This window comes from Tamandua tetradactyla, chromosome 11 (genome assembly GCF_023851605.1).
Source record: "Tamandua tetradactyla isolate mTamTet1 chromosome 11, mTamTet1.pri, whole genome shotgun sequence".
In the NCBI taxonomy this organism is placed as follows: Eukaryota; Metazoa; Chordata; class Mammalia; order Pilosa; family Myrmecophagidae; genus Tamandua; species Tamandua tetradactyla.
In genome coordinates, this window is record NC_135337.1 from 35,201,280 (window position 1) to 35,220,785 (window position 19,506).

Here is a 19,506-nt window from a genome sequence, read left to right on the forward strand (position 1 = left end):
CACTGAGCCTGTCAGTCATATGTCTCTTTGGGACATTTCTCTTATTGCTGTCCTATTGTTGTTTCTTATTTCCTAAGCAACACACTCCCGATGTCATTGGCTTGGAAAGTAGGAAACTTCTCTCACTACAGATACTGCTCAGTAATAAAGCTTAGTAGATAAGAACTACAGGGTGGCTACTTAGTTCTATAAAGTTTAGGCTCACAGTTTTATGGAACATACTGATTGAATTCCTTATGCGGGAAATGACTCATGGTACAGGAAAGGTACCATGCATGCAGACGCAGCACGAAGAGGTGGGAAGAACACTGGGTACAAAGCTAAAAGGCCTGTATTCTTGTCCCAGCCCTTACGTCTATGTCTTATTTTGGGTATAATGTATGACTTCTCTGAGCTCACCCATCAGTGAAACAGGAATTTATCTACAACCCTCCTGCTTTCTCCCCTCACTGAGTTGTGAGAATCAAATCCCCTCACTGGGTTGTCAGAATCAAATGAGATTATTATATATGTAAAGATGCTTGGTAATTGATAAAGTATATTGCTATTGCACATCATTATCTGTAAATACAGAAACTATTGATATAAAAGGAAACCTATTGTTTAGGATACTGACTGTATGAGAATATTTTTAACCTCTCAATAGGGAAAAGGGAGTTTACAGATTAGATGGGACACAGAACCAGCAAAACTAACATGAAAGGAATAAGAGCACACTTAGTTTCTTTCTGAGACCTAAAAACCACTGCCTTATAATTAAAACAGACAAATTGAGAGGAATCCTAAAAAGGATTACAAAGGAAGCAAGATATTTTGCTACATATAAAATAATGTGTTTATATTATAAAAAAAATTGCCACATTCTCCAACAAAATGGTTATAATTCTGAATTTATGCTTTAAGGAAGCTTTTGATTTCAACTTTGCATTCTGCTTTGCCAAAAAATAATCATTAATATCAAACCGCCAACATTTATCATGTTACACCGAATGCTACTTAAATTACAATGGAATAGAGTTCTCTTCTTCCTCCAGTAGAAAAGATAATAGATGGCTCTATCAACAAAAATACTGTTCTACAAACCACACTGCAAAGCTGCTTCAGTGCGTCCCATGAGAGATGTGCAAATAGGTTTGGCCTATCCAAATCTCCTATTGGAATATTATTACTGTAAATTTTCTTTAAAAGAAAATAAATATTCAGGGGTTGGGGAAAAGGTTTAGTTTTTAAAACTCTGTATAATCTAGGCCAACATAAGAAAAAGGGTTTTTCCATTTTGGACGGTAATAAAAAATCAGCAACAGTCGACAAAACAACAGCTGCTAAACCTGGCAAATCCTAATGAGATTTATCAGGTCAAAATCATAGAAATATACAGAGAACATTTCAAATTTCCCAGCACATTGACAACAAAGTACCAACACAATCTCATTAGGAAAGGAAACATTTTAAGAGAGAACTTTTTGTAAGACCTAGCCATGTGTAACATCACTGAGGATTTCATGGGAGAGGAAAGACAGTAAAATCCAAAGAGCAAATTACAGAACAATATTTCCCTTTTCTCTATTCTCCTTTCCATCTCATCAAACTTCCACTGCACAAGCCAGGTAACTTGTACATCTTACCCTCCATATACACACAGAGACGTTTTAAGCTGTTTTTCAAAATCGAGCTATGATTAGAATAATATTTCTTGTGTACATTACTTAGAAATAAGGTACAGAGTCACTAAATTCGTTCCCCTCATGTACAACAGAAAGAAACAAAGGCGTTTCAAGAGTTTTAACAAATAAAAAGGAGTCATACCACCTAGACTTATGTCCATTTGAATACTATTAGCCAGGCTGATCAATTAGTATCAAAGAATTTTCAAGGTTAAAGTCTACATTCTTAAAACTATGCATTAAAAATGTGAAGGACCATAGTTTTTGTACTTGTCCATTTGCTGACTAACATTGAATTTCAGATACTGTGAAAATTGAATAAGTTTCAGGCTGTAAATAAAGATAGATACTTTTCTGATCTGGTTCTGGGCAGCTATTATTTCTTCTAATTTGTCTGCACTGTGTCTATTAAATCAACAACTATATGAGCCTAACCTTTCAGCATTCAGTAATTTGACTCTACCTCAAAAATAAACAGGAAAAAGTAAATTTAAGCCTAACTAACTGAAATGACAAATTATAAATCATGAAAATACAAACGAGATGGAGTTCGCCCTAACCCCGTGTCTTCTAAACAAATAAAACAAACAGACCCAATATGAAGACAGAGACTCTAATAGGCAGCTGTTCTGAAGTTGGAGTAGTCAGATATGTTCGTGTATTACGGTAATCATAGAAGCCGATGCTCATAGCCAGGTAACCTCAGTTTAAATGATTCTGATGCCTTACATCAACTAACTAACAATGCTATGAGTAAGTTAACAACTTACTCCTCAACAACTATTAGAGTTTTTCTCCAATTTAAAAATGAGGCAACTTAGGCAGAGTTACATGACTTATCTAAGCCCGTGCAGCTAGTAAACTTGTAATAGTAAGCTAGCACCAATGGGAATGGACTTCAAAGAGATCTTTGAGGGGAATAAAAAGTAACTTAGCTCAATGGAATAAACAGTAGATTCCATGAATGCATTCATTCATTCGTCAAATATTTATGAATATTTTATGGCAGGCATTGGAGACTCAACAACGGTAAATAAAACTGATGAGCTTCCCAAAGAGATGCCATTTTGCCTCATGGAATCTATGGTTTGATGGGAGAGACAAAGGCTAAACAAGTAGTTTCACAACTATTTCATTAAAATCACAGGAAGTACTGTGGGTAGTACCTTGCTGTGCAGGAGACATTAAGCTGGAATTAAAAGGAAGTAAGGGACTCATCCAGATGGAGCAGGAGGTAGAGATTGAGGGACCCCTTCCCCTCCAAAAATAAATCCTGAGGACAACAGAAGCTGAATGGAGGAAGAGGGATAGGCCACTGCCAGGTCTCTGCCAGAGAGTTCAAAACTCTGCCCTAGCAGATAATACTCCTCTCTACTCCCTCATCTACAAGGTGGGTATACAGTCAAGAAATTAAAATCATCTCAAAGGTACAAAAACAAACATGCTCAGGGCCAGGAGATCTTGGTCCAGTTTCATCTTTGTGGTACATGAGAGTAGCCTGTTTTTTCAAACTTCCAAGGCTCCAGGAATTTTAACCATCTTAGTAAAAATCCATATGCCACATTTAAATTTTAAACCACAGATTCCATTAGTCAGTTATTAAGAGAGGAATTGCTAAAATTAGTATGAACATTTGATTCCTGGTATTAGTCAATCCTTTGTGTTTGAAAGAGACTGTGAGGTTGGCTGCCTGAGACACATGGTGTAGTAGTAAATGGAAGTGAAAAAACTGAGGAGACAGAACTCTTGACTTGTCTACCATCTGCCTTAGCTATAGCCAAGTTACACAGTCTTTCAGAATACCAGCTTCCTAATTCCTAAAAAAAAAAAAAAAAAAAAATAGAAATAATTCTACTTGGTCTACTTACTACCTTCAGATTAATGATAACATCAAAAAACAACAATAAAACTTACCTCCGCCCAGGAGGCATCAGAGAACAGTCATCCATGAAGGAGTAAACTACTCACAAATCAAAGCTCTGCTCTCCCCAGGCCAGGAAACCTACCCAAGGTTCCCACAGTTTTCAAGCCTTAGGGAAGACAAGGAGCTGTCCTGCATGGAGTAATTACCCGGATCCCTTTGCTCTTCTTCGTGCAAAAGGAGTCATAATTCGTTCTGTAAAATAAACACTTCTTCTCCCAGATCGTTCTCATTTTAATTCAGAAGACATTCACATATACAAGCTATGATTTTTAAAACTGTGCTTTTTAACAAACTGAATATTCAGCAGTTACCTGAGATTTGAAGATCTGGGAGATCTGATAAATATTTAGGAGAGAGCTTAATCTATTCCTTCTTCGAAAGACTATTGAAAAGTTACTTTAAAACTTCAGGAAGCATAGTTTTACATGAGTAATTCCCATAGGATCCTTGTGATGGGAGCCAATGGGAATACTTAGGCCTATGACTTGTGTCCTCTTCTCCATCCCCTCTGTCCTACTTGGTCTTCCCAATCCGATTTCCCTCTTCGCCAACTCATCCTCCAGACAGCTGCCAGAGTTACTTCCCAAAACAAATTTAATATTCCTTTCTGCTTCAAAAACTTCCTTGATATTCCTAGACCGCAGCTAGAGAAACTAGCACTTTATAGGGTTGAAAACACATCTCTACACTGGCTTCAGACAGACCCTGGGCCAGAGTCAGCACTGGATGTTCCAATTCTCACTCTAAAGTGAGAATGCTCTTGCTCATCATTCATGCCACAAAGGAGGAAGGCTGACCATGTATGTATCCTAAAGGTTCATAATGTGTGGGGTTGATTCCAAGCATATCTTCACACCAGTGCTGGGGTCATTAGAGCAAAACACAAAGTCAGTCAAACAGATTCATCCGGCAAAAGGAAAGGAGTCACATGGAGAAAGAAACAAGATTCTGGAGCTGGAAGGAACTTTGGGCCCTCATGCCATAATGCAATAGGCACATGGAGCATTTAACTTGTTTAGGTCCAAACATTTGCTTCATCTACCACAACTTGATGTTCTAAAATATTGTGTTACATCCTTTTAAACTGTATGCGGCCTCCAAATTTGAGCAATACAAAAATTTTTTGAAATAATATATTTTAAAATAACTGTTCAGAAGATGGATGCAACTGCAATATTTTATTTACTCTTTGGGTAATTCATTAGGGGATTCAAGTAAAATACATGAAGATGTAACATGTGAAAGAATGAACACACATGTAGAAGACTGAAAGACTACCTGGATCTTACAAAAAATGCTAATTTTCATAACTGAGAGAATATGTCGTTGTAATTCTAAAACGATCACAAAATTAGCACCTGTTAATAGTTTAACCAACTTCTTAAAAAATTCAATGGCCAGAAGCAAATACTGCAAGGTACTGGTAATCAAAATCAACTTTTACTTAGTTAAAAAAAAATCTAGTACAGCATAAATATCAAAGGGGGAAAAAACCTAAGCTAGTAAACGTACCCTATTGAAAAGGCTGAGTTTAACAACACAAAATCAAGCACAGGTGGTTCAGTAGGAGAATGCTCACTTTCCACGTGGAAGACTTGGGTTCCATTCTTGGACCACGTACCCAGGGGAAAAAAAAAATTCAAGCAATGGAGATCAATGACTAGTAAGCCTTAAACAAAACTGGCCCAAGGTTTGCACCCATGTGATACACTTCAGCCTAAGTATTTGTCCATTGCAATGAGGTGACAATGTCTGTTGCACCAACGGCTATACTGCATCCCTCCACAGACTCCCACTGGTCTTCCTGCACCTTCTAGGCACCTGGGGAGAGAAAGGATTGGTGACATACAGGACGATGGGAATTGTATGACCCCCAAATCAGTCTGTGCCCCAGGACATCTATCCCCATTGGGCCGGTCTTGTTCTACTACCAATAATAAGTCATACCTGAAAAACCTAGATCCCTTTCTAACATTTGCAAACCACACAGGAGATGTTTTTTACGCCTCCCTTGCTCTTTATTTCTATGGTGCTCATCACCTTAGTAACTGGGCACACAGGTGAAAAAGTAGGCTGGAAACACTCCAAAAGGTAGGACAGGTCGGGATGGGGGAGAGTATGAGGCAAAGGACCTTTACTGATTGAGAGAAAAGGGTACAATTATTTCTTCTGTGGAGATTTCAATGCATTATGGGGCAATTCTAACTGAAAATTTAGGTTTTCTTTGCCTTTAAGAGAGCAAAGAAAAAAGCAGCCTAAAAATTCAATAAATATCAATATCTATCAGGGGTAGAACTGCTAGGCTAAGACAGCTGTATTTCATTAAAAAATCTAAAGATGCAAATTGAAACCTTAAACAGCATCTAAATTTGGAAGCCATGTACTTATTCCACAGTGTGGATGATTACTACTCAAATTTTTTTGGTTATATTTTCGTACTAAAAGTTGAGACATCTGTTAAGGAAGTGTGGTTGGGAAGATAAGCTGATACAGTGAATATTTCCCTGAAAGTGACAAGTTTATCTTCCAAGTACTGTTTCTGTATAAAATGTTCCCAAAGGAAATCCTGGGAGGGGTGAGGGACACTGTTTCACCTTAGGGAGGCGCTGCTTTGATTGAAACTGGGGCAAGGCCTTTCCCATCTCTAACCCCTCTGCTGCCTTACAGTCAGAGACAGTCAAAGGTATTATCAGTTTCTATTCATTCTTTAAAACAATGACTTGCCAAAGTTTCATTTGCAAGAAAATCCTTCTCCTCCAAGATCTCCATTTCCTTTCTTGCTTTTTTCCTCTCCTGCTGTCAGCCTGAATTCTCCTTGGTCATATTTTTCTAGGACAGTAGTAATGCTTGGGATGTTATTTATGTTAAGCTACTGGTCAGGAAATAGGAAAAGAAGACACACCAGACACATAAACTCTTTGCAAAGTTTCCCTCTATGCAAATCAAAGTAGTACATATACAAAAAAAGCAGGAGATACTTTCTGAACTACAATTGTTTCTATTTCTCACTTTCTAAGGTCAGAGTTGCTGAATCACAGTCTAGAGAATTTAACAGTTCAACTACTTTCAAATTTTAACGGAAAAAGCAAAGGACAACCCTGCAGGAATCTCATTGATTCAACCACTACCTAGTTGTGATTCTGTGGACAATTTTTACTTTGCCTTTCTCAACCTTAGTGTCTTGTTGGTAAAAAGAATGAACTGAGGGAGAATATGGGTGTGAACTTGGGGGCCTAAGCATGATTTCAAGGCATGGTACCATCTCATGTACAGGAATAGGTATGCATTATTCTGAGAAAGACTTTCAAAGACAACTATCATACAAAAAAAGTTAAAAATCAATAGATACTCTCTAAGATCTCCTCCATGCAACTCTAAAATACTATGATTTAAATCAACTTATTCACAGTTGATTATCCAAACTCAAGGCCTTGAACTCTGACTCAGTTGAGTGTAATATTCAGGTCTTCTCAAAAGTTCCCACCCAAGGGAGGCCATCCCTGACCGGCTTATCTAATCCCTATGCCAACTGCTCTCTAATTCTTTACTCCGCCTGAGTTTTCTTCACAGCACTTACTACATAACATTTTATCTTGCATATGTTTATTGTATAACTTCCCTCCTCTAGGATGTACGCTCATGAGGGTCTTTTTTAATCTTACTGCTGGATTTATTTCTAGCGCCTGGTGTCCTGCCTAGAACATATTAATTGCTCCAAATATGCTAAAAGAATTAATTTTTAAAAGTTCATAAAATGAATCATGTCAGAATAAAAACTCAAACTATTTTATTTTTTAAAAATCTGAGGGTCTGCTATGAGCCAGGCTCTGTAGTAAACAGTTGGGAGCATATACAGCTCACCTAATCCCTAATCTTCATACCAACATTTAAGGCAAGTTTTACAATCCTTATAAAATAATACATCTCTGAAAAGAAGCCAGACATGATATTACAGAAAAAAAGTCACTTTCTCAGGATTCAAGTGCCAAGTTTGTTGCTAAACTTGTGGAGTTTACTTAGACAAATCATTTACCCCTTAAGAATTCAGTTTTCACCTTTGTATAATGGAGATAATTATTGCCCCAGCTACTTCAGGTCATTAGGAGAATAAATTTGGATACTAAAAAGTCTTAGTTTGTTAGAAGTGATATACCAACGTATATTACAATAGGTACGTGGTGGGGGTTCCTTTGGAGTGACTCAGGAAAGATTAGCTGTAAACTGTTGGGAGAAGGCAAGAGAATAGGGGATAGTTAGCTGTACAGTGTCCACTCACACTGGACCAGAGCATCCCAATAAAGGCTCAATAAAGAAAAGCCTTAAAAAGGACTCTCTGGAGATGGCCAGACTCAACTCCAAACTGTACTGAGTAACTCTTCCTTCAGACTGCATTACTCTGTAAAAAAAAAAACCCTCAAATTTAGCCTTGGACCAAACTTTTTGTATGTTATAATTCACAACCTCCTCCTGGAAAGAAATTAGCATTCTTGATAAAATGCTTAAGCAATTTTTTTCAGTGGGATTAAGATTTGTTCTTAGCAAACAGCCCCCCCCACCGCCGACCTCACTGTCAGTCAACAGTTGCCAGTGACATTCTTTTTGTTTGTAGCCTCACAACGGCTATGCACAATTTCCAAATGTTCTGTTCTGTTCCAAGAGTCTGTCCATGCGTTTTTAAAATGGATATCAGTTGGGATTAAATCACTCTGGTATTAAATTAATTCCATCAGGTGTATTTAAAAGGGTGCTATGCAGTAAGCAGGCTCTTTTCTTATTAAATGTCTCTGCCTATCAGGAGGGAATCTTTAAATTGATCTACTAGAAGACTTGTCCTTTTCCCTTTGAATCAAGCTAACTTGATTCATAATTTTTCTTTAGCACTAAACCCGTGTTCATCAGACTGGGGTATGCAGTTTTGGGACCTTTTCTTTCCAGGGGCTGGGGGTGGGTGGGTAATATTCCAGTGAAATGTATTTCCAGGTGTACACTAACTCTTTACTCCAAGTATATGCTTCAAAACACCTGACTTCTTGCTGGTTCTTTCCAGCCCCAAGCCTATCCTTTTCCCATTCATCCTTCTCCCACATTACAAAAGGTAAATATTTCACTATTCAGGAGTCTGCTTATGGTATTTTGCCTTGGAACATAAAAATCTCCAGGGCCCTAAGCAAAGGCCATTTTGAAATACCTGCCTGGGAGTAGATGCTGAGAAAGTGATGGTTTTCATGACTAAAAAATGAATCCTTCTGGAAGTCAGGGGAAAGTTTCCTTTTTTTTTTTTTTTTTGAATAAAGAGGACTTAATCAAGCTGTCAGGCAACAGAACACTGAATATCATTTGTGACCGATCACTACATAATTACTGGCACATACTCGGGAGTTTAAAAAATAGAGTAGAATTATACTCTCTTCATTGCCATCTACTTCTTTATGTGGCAAGATTTCTTAAGCACTTATATTTTAAAAGGAACTCTTGATTTCATTATAAAGCCTATCTTATTCCAGGAATTCATATGCCCTTATGAATAAACTAGTTTTAAGCCCCATGCATATCATTAAGAGATTATTTACTTGTATTTAATAATTATCCATCAAAAAGCATAATATATTTATTGTCTTAATCAACTGTGAACTAGTAAAAATAATAATTCAATCTAAATGAAATGTTACTTAACATTTACAGCGTTATTGTCACAAGGACTTTTTAAAGAAATATAGTGTGTGGGCCTCAAAAGTATAAGGTAATCAATGAAACACATGAATTTATTCATGTGTTTTTAAAATGGATGATGATGAGTATCAAATCACTTTGCTACTTTAGTTCCCAATGGGCACATTTAAGAGAATCAGCAAAATATTTCAATATTTATAATATCAGAAATTTCATTTTTTGCAATAATTTAAAATTATGATAAAAATTGAATATGTTAATTTTAAAAATGTGTGAGAAAGGCACAAAGAGTTTTAAACTTCTTTTAGGGGATACCAGAAGAATGTTCAGGGAGAATGTTCTAAATTATGTAAACCAACAGTCTACTTTGACCATTTAAAATTTTGACTCCTAAAAGAAAAATGAAGCCAGACAATAAGGCTCTAAATGTTAAGTAAAATTTCATTTGGATTGAATTATGATTTTTACTAGTTCACAACTGATCATAAAAGTGCAAAATCTGTCCCAAGCATTTCCAACAAGCTGCCAAATCTGAAACTCTGTACACATTGAACGCTCAATAAACACGAGCCAGTTGACAAGGTATTTAAGGCATTCAACTATATTAATAGCATATATAAAGTACTTCCCTGCTTCTAATCATCAATGAGATCCTCTTAATTATTTGTCAGTCAAATATATAATAAAGTTTGTTATTGAAATGAAGCCCTGGACGAAGTAGTAAGATGCTGAATATTATTCACTAATTCTCTCCCAGATATCCATTTACCAAGTGTCCATTTACAAGGTCTGACACCTGACCCAGGAAACCCAGGAGATGAACAAAACATATTCTTTGCCATGAAGGAGTGCCTGGGGGAGGCAGGAATGCACTATGTTATAGGTACATCTGATAGATGTACAAGGCTCAGAGGCAGAACAGGAGGGAGTGAGGGTCTCTTGAGGGTGGTAGGCAGAGGGACAGTTTCAAGAATGGTCTTTCAAAATCAGTATGCTTGAACTGAGTCTTAAAAGATGGGCAGGTGTTTGTTAAGAGGATAAGAACATACCATATGGAGGGAATGAACAAAGCTGTGGAGTAAATCCGCCAGGCTAGCTAGTACCCCCTCCTCTCTGAACTGCATATAGTTTAGAGCAGCTGGTGTGGGGCGTGGGGGTGAGTGAGTGCACTGTGGCCACGGTGCATGCATTACAGGTTTAGAAAGAACAGGTTGGCAAAAGGTGAAGTAGAAGTCAGACAAAGGAAGACCTGACTGTATTGCATGCCAAGGTGAACACTCTGGTCCTGTGGCAAAGGGAGTCAATAAAGAGTTATGAACCATGCAGTGATGGCATGAGGTCCGCCTTTCAGAAAGATTACCTTGTTGTCAGGGTAGAGAACAAATTTGGCAGATTAGAAGATTAGAAGACTATTAGCAGTGGTCTTGGAAAAAACTTAAGGTGGTAAAGGGATTGGAGAGGAAAGGTGATGAGGGGAAGAAATTTAAGGATACAACATCTAGAGACACTGATTGCCAATTGTATTAGGAGTTTGTCTAGCAGGAATTGAAGCAAAGAGAAGCCCAGGATGAGTTCTAGGTTTTTCTGGGTTACATAATTAGGTAAATTGTATTGTTGTCAAAATACAGAATATGAAGATGAACAATGGATTTGGAGAAAGAGAAAATAACTTCAGTTCACTAACTCTAGCCCCTATTTTTGTTCTATGGGATGGGGGCACAGGTATTATTATGCTTAAAGGGGTAAAATTATTTGCCCAATATCACAGGCAGCAGTCTGGGGAAGCTTATTACATGCCAGGCACAAGAGCAGGTAAACAAGGGAGACAAGGGCTTTGCTTCCACAGAACTTCTATTTTGGTGGGGTGGGAAGAAGGGAACATAAGTAAGCAAACAATAAACCAAGGTAATATAAAAGAGTATGCAGGGGACAGGAGTGGTGGGGGAGTTTGGGGTACTTTAGATAACATGGTAGGGAGGGTATGTCTGAGGAGGTCACATTTGAGCTGATTCTTTTTTGTTGATAAGCAAGGAATCATGCAAATCCATAGGGGAAGAGCATTCCAGGCAGACAGAACAGCAACTGAGAAGCCCCAGAGGTGGAAATGAGCTTTGTGTGCCACTGAAGGAGGAATTCAAAATACAAGAAAGCAAATGGGGAACAAGAAATCCAAAGGAATTCCTGGTAGAGTGAAAATAAAAGATTTCTGGCACCTTAGGGCAGGCCTATCAGAGCATAAATTGTCTTGGGGTAGCCTGCAAATGTGACCACAGTGCTTGACATTGTGTCTTCAAGAAACTGCTCTATGACTCATGAGTGCTTTGGAAGACAAGTCATTGCTGGGTTGAGGACTGCCTATTTTGACATTGAAATAGGGCCAGGAACAAACTCATTTAGTTTTGCCTAGAGAGATGAATTTTAAAAATCTTTAAATGAACAGAATTCATCTTAAATATATCTACTCAGAGCAAAGAAAGAACCTGCATCCCAATGCTGGTGGCTCTGCTCCCAGAGGCTCTGTCATGCCATACCATGCCACATAAAAGCAGACTCCCCTGCACCCCTCCAAGGGATCAAAGAGGCAGCATATCCTCACAGACACTCCCAATAGCTCAGCTGGACAGGGCAATGAGAAGCAGAACTCTGTTGCCAAGGTGGGTCCCTGCTTTGCAGACCTGAAGCCACGGAGGGGCTGGGGATGGGATTGCCCACTGACACTGTGGCCCTTGCAGACACTGTGAGAAGGGCCATCCCAGGTACAGCAGTTCAGCCAGCCCCTGGGACACACTGCCCTGGTGTCCCATCCTGTGGTCATTTTCCATTGCTGCTTCATGGACTACATGTTCTGCCAGTCTTCCACATAACCCCTATTCAGTCAAATGGCTTCAAACTGCTAAGGGTGACATAGAGCGACTTTCTGAAAAGAATCGCACCTTAGAACCAACTTTCTCAGGCTACATCTGTTTGGTGTATCAAAAAAAAAATCTGAATTTAAAGACTGCCAGTATAGCATATATAAGTTATAAAAGAGTTAAATTATTCCTGAATAATATAGCCACTTTCGGAGTGTCACACTGAGAAGTTATATACTTCTCTCAGACTGCTCCAGACATTGTGAAACATCTTGTTTGGAGCGGTTCGGAAACCTGTGGCACATTCTTATTTTTGCTTACATGTCTGAGGTCATCTCAAATCACACTCCTCTTTCTCTTTAAGTGCAGCCACATGGCCTGATTTTTTTTCCTCTAAGCTTCACAAGCAACCTCAGAACATAGGACGTTTGGATAGGCTTTTACAGCACATGTACAATCCTTTCCTATAATTACTGTATCCCTAGGACCTAGCACAGGGTTTATTATACAATAGGTGTTAATAAAAATATTCTATAAAAATAAATGCAATAATATATACTTAATGGTGGAAATGTTCAGCTTCTCAGAATGGATCAGTTCAAAACCATTTAAATCAGGTCTGAAGAAGGTAAGTCATCAGGCTGAGCTATTCCATTGTTTTTTGTTTTTTTTTTAACCAAGAGACAGGAAAAATTTTGCTGCCATTTGGATTATAAATATACAATCCAAATTGATTTTGGAGACAATTTTCAAAAAGTTTGACTAAGAATTTAAGAACACTCATTTGAATATACATGGGATATCCAATCATAGAACATCTTTTTTTGATGGAATGAGCTCATTTCTGAAAAAGTTCACCCAGATTAGGACAAATTAATGTGTATATACATATACATTCATTTAATCCTCATACCCAATTATTATCCCCAGTTGACAGATGAAAAATGGAGGCAGAGAGAGGCTGTGACTGTATTCTCTTAAGTGGCAGATCGGGGATTCATGTGCAGGTCTATTTGATTCCAAGAGCCATGTTTTTAAGCTAAGACATAAACGCCAACCTTGAGCAATAATGTGTTGCCCCCAGCCACTCAAACATGCCCATCTTTCTCCCATGAAAAGGTACAAGAGAGCAGTCTGATGTCACCAACTGGGGCAAATGCCAAAGTACTTAAAATAGGACTAAGACGCCAATCTTGACAGAAGGGAAACTAGACAATTCATGAAAAAAGGAAAAATAAGAATTAGCATTTACTGTAGGCTTGTTTTATGCCAGATAATATATTGCGTGCTTTAATATATAATATTTCTTTCATCCCAAGAATCCTGTGAAATGGGTGATATTAGTTAAGAAAAAAAGATTTAGAATTGGTATTTGGCAATCCCAATGTTCATTTTCCCTCCTTCTCCCTCAGGATGGGAACCCCCCACCCCCCCACCCCCATTTTTCATTTAAGCTTAAGGCTGCGTGGAATAAGGACAATGTTCCCAGTCTCTCCTGCTGCTAGGTGAAGCCATGTCCCTGAGTTCTGGCCAATGAAATGTAGTAAGAAGTTTATGACAGCTTACGAGAAATTTCCTTAAGAGACCATGGGCTTCCACCTTTTTCTCCCTCTTATTCCCTTCCTCCTTTTCTTCTTCCTGCTACTTGGAACACACATGTAATGTCTGATGCTCCATTTTGGACCATGAGGTTGAAGGCTTCACCTTATTTATGTATAGGTAGCTCCAAAAGGGGGAACCAGTCTGAACCTCAGAAGACTGCGAAACTATCATTTAAGTCCTGGATTGTGTCTCCATAAGCTTCTATTATTATTTTTTTTAATGTGAGAGATAAACAATATCACTTGGTTCAAGCTACGGGGTTTTTCTCTGTAACTAGTGGATAATACAGTCACTTATCCAAGGTCATGGCCCAGGTTCAAATCCAGGCCCTTCCGTTTCCAAAGTCCATGCCCTTAGGTAAAAATCTAAAGAACTTTTATAATTTGCAAAATGCTTCAGGGTGGGGAAGGGGTTTCAAAACTCTGAAAAGGAATCTGACAGAGGAAAAGAATGTTTGAATATATTTTCAAATCTGTAAAACTAAGAAAGAATCAAAAGGAACATACTACTCAACAGTACCGGTGTGGAGTGGAATTAGAAGAGAAATAGAAGGCTGTGGTGCTGAAAGCTTCTGTAAAAGATGCTGTTGGCCAGAGAGTAGGCATTACAGAATGGAGCCCTGGAAAATGGCCACAGGATGAGACAGAGAAGAAGAAAGAATTACAAGCCACTGTGAAATCGAAGAAGCAGGAGATGAAGTTCAAAGATACACAGCCTAGAAAGGGATAAGCGGACCCATGCGACCTGTATCAAAGACAGCATAAAGGTCAAAAAGTCAAAAAGGAAAGGTCAAGGTTGAAGCTCTGACAACTCATTTTTATTCATTTCCTTCACATGGGTTCACAATCGCATTAATGGAGTGAATTTAAATTGTGTTGGAATTGAGTAGAATCCTAAATGAAAAGGGGCCACAGATCAGGGTGTTTATATTACTGCTTTGTTCAAATTCTAAATGAACAGTAGTGGTAAGAACTTAAGAGAGAGGTTCACTGATTGGAGTTGGGCCTAATTTTATTTAAAGTCAATCTTAATGATCCAGAAGAAGAAAAATAGGTTATTATGCCTGCCAAAGGCATTATTTTAAACACCAGAGAAAACTAAGTCTTAAAAAATGCACATAGGGACTTGAGAAACTACAGATGGGAAATAAAATGAAAGTAGGCAATAGCAATAAAAGAAAAGGCAGCTATATGAAAGCCGACATAAATCAGAACATATTTTACAATTGGTTAACTAAATTCTGCATTATAATTGGGTTTTCCAAACTCCATTTTGGTGGTCATAGGGCAAAACTGTTTGCAGTACTCCCTGAGTCCGGACAGCACTGAGGGGCATGTTATTTAGAAGGCAATGCAAAGCATTCCACCAAGTCTGGACTAATGTGGAGCCAGAATGCATTGATATCACTGTATTCTGGAAGGATGCTGAAAAACAGAAAAAAATAAAATTTTGGAATATAATTTAAGAGCCACTAAATGAAAAGCAGGGATTAGACTAAACCGGTGATGTTGGATGGCTAGGAGAAAAGCAAACATAAAAATAGTCAGATACTATTAAAAACAACAAATAAAACTTGGGTACAAATAAAAATAAAACTTTGACCAAAGCAAGAATGATCTAAATATGTTCCCCGGTCAACTTCAGAAAACAAAACAGAACAAAATGACAGATTTCAGGTCACTGCCAATCTAATAGAAGCAGGAGAAGTGTTTTAGGAAAACATATGCATAGTTTAGTAAAAGAAAAACTTGGAGGATCTGGTATCTTTTTCAAGCTTTATTGATTAGGACAGTTTTCACTGTAATCAGTGTTGGTGCTTTCATTTGTAAGAGCTTTGAGACTGAAACAGCAACAGGGAATGGGGGGTGGTAGAGAAGAGTCTTAAAAAAAGCAAATCTTAACTATCAAAAAAAAAAATCACTCAAAATGTGATAATATGCTTTTTAGGCTGGCTATGTTGGAACACCATTCTAACCGGAAAGCAAAACTAGTTTTGAAGAGTAGTAAATTTAATTTACATGTAAGATTTTTTTCTCCCTATAATGTAAACTTTTGGGGGGAAGGACTGTAGGTATAAGAAAAGTGCTGAGACTCAACTGCACACTCAGTGACACCTCTTCCCCTTTCCACCTGTGCTAGCAGTCTTCTTGTGAGCTGAGAGAAGGCATACATACACGTTAGGGTTTTATGTTCTTAAATAACACAAGCCCAATTACCTGGGGGATTAGTTGTCATTTTTTATTCTTTTCAAGAGTGGATCTGTTGACTAGAAGGCTGGGGGCAAAAAAAAAAAAAAAAAAATCATCTCAGCATCTACAAGCCAAAGAGCATTTTAGGTTCTCAGGAGGTGCAAACTGAGCACATCCAGGGTACTTGAATTGTTAAAAAATTATACTCCTGTTTGACTCCTTCTGTGTGCTTCCATCCTACACTTAGGTTTAGGAGAGGGAACAATCTAATAAAGATGCATTACATTAAATTTCCTTTTAGAGAGTACTGAACAAAATGCCATTTTAAATTGATTACACATCTATAATTTAAATTTTCCCTACTGATACCTTTTACAGAGTGTTTTAGAAAAAAATTAGGCAAGGTAAAGTTATTCGAGGAAATCAGTGCATAGCTTCTTGTTGTTTTTAAATTTAGGCTGCCCCTTTTTGGGGGTGGGCGGTTGGAAGGGAATCTCTCTGACCACAAAGAAAAGTCTTTCACAAATGTTAACTGACTAAAGGCAACCTATGGACTTTGAGAAGTCAGATGAGGACATTGAGTAACAAGCCAGCACCGAATCTCTTCCCACCTCCCAGCACCTGCTTAACTGCAGCCTCAAGGAGTAAAGTCTTGGGCTCCTCTCTTTAAACAGATATCAGCTGTCCCCTTTTCCCTCAAAAAAAAAAAAAAATTAACGCCCAATACCACCAACAAATAGTAGGCGAATAACTAGTACCCGAGAAGCATAAAATATTTGTCAACAAACAGAGCCCGAGTAGGGGGCAAAGGAGAAAGACCAAACGTGGACGCCCTCGGGGGAATTCTGCTCACCTGGGGAGGGTGAGATTGCAATCTGAAAAAAAACAGAACCTCTCTTTCCGCACCAGCCCCAAGGACACACCTTCAGCTTCCGAGACTGCCAGGGTAAACAGGGGACCGCTTTGTCGCCGCCACCTACCCCTCTTGCCCCAAATGACCCCAGCACCTAGGAGAGGTCCTCTCAGGGATACCACTCCCTCTTTCCTGGAAGCAAGGGGACAGCAAAGCCGCGGCTCATCTCTCCCGTCCGGCACCTGCCCGCAGGTCCGGCACGCAGGTGAGACGTGGACAGGTAACCGCACCTGCCCGGCCAACCCCACCTGCTGCGTGCTCTTACCCGGTCTTCCTCCTCCACCACCTCGGTCGACTCGGCTCCTCCTCCGCGAGTCGACCTGCGAGACTTCAGCCCAGGCGCCGGCACTCCCGCTCCGGGTGCCCCGCGCCGCTCCGGGCGCGCGGGCGGCGGCCCAGCGCCGGCACTTTCCCGGCTGCTGGCGGCCGTGGACTCAGCGGGAAGCCCCAGCGTTGCCCGGCTCGCCGCCTCCGACCGGCTCCATTGTGACGCGGCGCGTTCCGCTGGCCAATGGGGGCGCGGCGGCGCGAACCGCTGACTAAGTTCGCGGGTGGAGGAGGAGGGGACTGGGCGGAGGCTGGAGGCGGCCGCGGTGGTGGTGGCAAGTAGAAGAGGAGGAGAGCGAGGAGGAGGAGTAGGAGGAGGAAGAGGCTGCGGCCGCTTGAGTAGCTGCTCCTGCTATTCATTTTGCTGCAGCCTTGGCCCGAGCTTGTGCCTAGTTTTGGGACTGCGGGGCCCGGTGACTCACTCGTCGCTGTTGGAAACAAAGCGCTGCTGCCACCTTCCCGGAGCGCGCCATGTGCCCGTCCCGGGCCCCTCGTGTCAGCCCCCGGTCCGCAGGCGGCAGTGCAAAGCTGCGCATTTCACGGGGGAGTTACGGGGGGTGGGGGATGCCGTTTTCGAGACCGGGGGAAGGGAGAGGCTTAGGGCTGTCCACCAGGAGGGCCACGCAAGTGACTTTGGAAGTACAGTGTGTCTTCCGGTTGTTCCCCCGCCTTCTCAGGTGTGCATCCCCGAGGAACTAGTTATTTACAAATGCATGTTGGACCCTAAAGGATGGCTCCAGTGGAGCACGTGGCAACCTACCTCTTACACACGGAAGTCCCTTTAGCTTTCTTTACGCTGCGTGCTTAGGTTGCAGGGCCAAGCTCTTCTGAGACAGGGTTTACAGTTTTACCAAAGTAAGCTGCTTAAACTAGAATTCTGGGCCTTCAATGCCATCCATCCCTCTCAAACGTCCTTATTCTAGGGATGAGGAGGGAACAGCAAGGTAGAAGAGGGACCATCCCTCTATTCGAACCCAGCATTTTCGCTGCTAAGAAACTGGATGTCCTTCCCATGGCCACCCGTCCCTTCTACCCCTAGAGAGGAGTGGCCCCGGATTTGCAAAGCAACAATATGTTTTTCAAAACAAAACAAATCGCTGCAAACATAGGAATTCAAGGGACTGATCTTATCCTCATCTGCTCCTCACTCTCACCCCCCACCCGCATCTTAATTTAGTCTCTTTGCCCAGGCTATCCTCTCAACATAAGGATTCAATTAGTCAAGATTTGTATCTCTTGAGTTGCTATGACATCACATCCCCGTTAAAAAATGTTTGAACATGGACATTCCAAAAGAATAAAATGAATATTATAAAAGACTCAGCATTTGGGCTGTGTGATCTATTTGTATAAATGAGAAACAAACAAAAAAAAAAAAAACCACACACACACAAAATGGCATTACTGATTTATAACCCAGCTGTGTCCCACAGAGAGATAGTTCAGATTAGGCTACAACATGAATCACCCTGAAAGGAAATAGAAAAACTGTGTGACACTGCTGTATTCTTTCCTTGTCCATTTCATTGTGGGTTGCAGCTGTTTTCTTTCTGATTCTTGGAGGAAAGGCAGAAAGAGCATTCCTTCATTTGGTCATTCAGCAAGTTTTTAACATTGTGTGAACGTGTGTGTGTGTTTGTGCGCACATGAAGAGAGAGCCTGTGTAGAGACTTATTGCCACTGAAGATATCAGTTTGGTCCTTGAGCTGCTTACTACCTGGAGAGGAAGATAAATATATAGGATTAATAATGAAACAAATAACAAGTAAGTCCTATAAGAGAGGCAGATTATAAAGCCATGCCATTGAAAGACCAAAAATGTCCAATTTGCATCAAATGCTTGGAAAGGAATATTTTCCCCTTTGTGCTTCACTCAATCCATGAACAATCAGATAATCTATTGTTCTGTCACAGTCAATTCACTACTTGTGTGATGTGAAGCAAATTATTTAATCTCCTTGAGAGTCAGTCTCTTCATCTAGAGAGGTTATAAAATAGATATTCTGTAAAATTCCGTTTCCAATAATATGAATTAAAAAGTGACTTCCATCCATAGTAACCCACATTACTATTAGTAAGAAATTGAAGTAATCAAGTTCATTAACACTGTATCAGCTCTGGGTTAACTTCAGATATGAATCTTATGAATTTGCTTATCCTTATTTTATTCCTAATCCTCATTTAAAAATTGCCCTCCATGGTGACATTTATTACTGATATTGAAGAATGAGGACTTCTGAATTTGTGATTTTGCTTCCAGGAATCTGACTCTAAAATAGGAGCATCAGATAGATGTTTCTGTTGTTTCTTCTTCCTTCAATAAGGCATCATGCAAGCTCCTGCTTGCATTACAATGCAAAGAAGG

At 39.8% G+C, this 19,506-nt stretch overlaps 1 protein-coding gene across 4 annotated transcripts in view; it reads right to left on the reverse strand.

The window, feature by feature from the left end:
* The window catches only part of LRRC8B (leucine rich repeat containing 8 VRAC subunit B), a 113,581-nt gene extending 96,363 nt beyond the window's left edge, over positions 1 to 17,218 (reverse strand). For 2 of the 4 annotated variants that reach the window (XM_077120345.1, XM_077120343.1), the window contains exon 1: positions 17,080 to 17,216. The gene's annotated coding sequence lies outside the window, so the exon portion shown is untranslated. Of the gene's footprint in view, positions 1 to 15,928; positions 15,987 to 17,079 lie in introns of those variants that run through there. The other 2 variants (XM_077120346.1, XM_077120344.1) reach the window with 2 other exon arrangements.
* Positions 17,219 to 19,506: the final 2,288 nt, after the last annotated feature.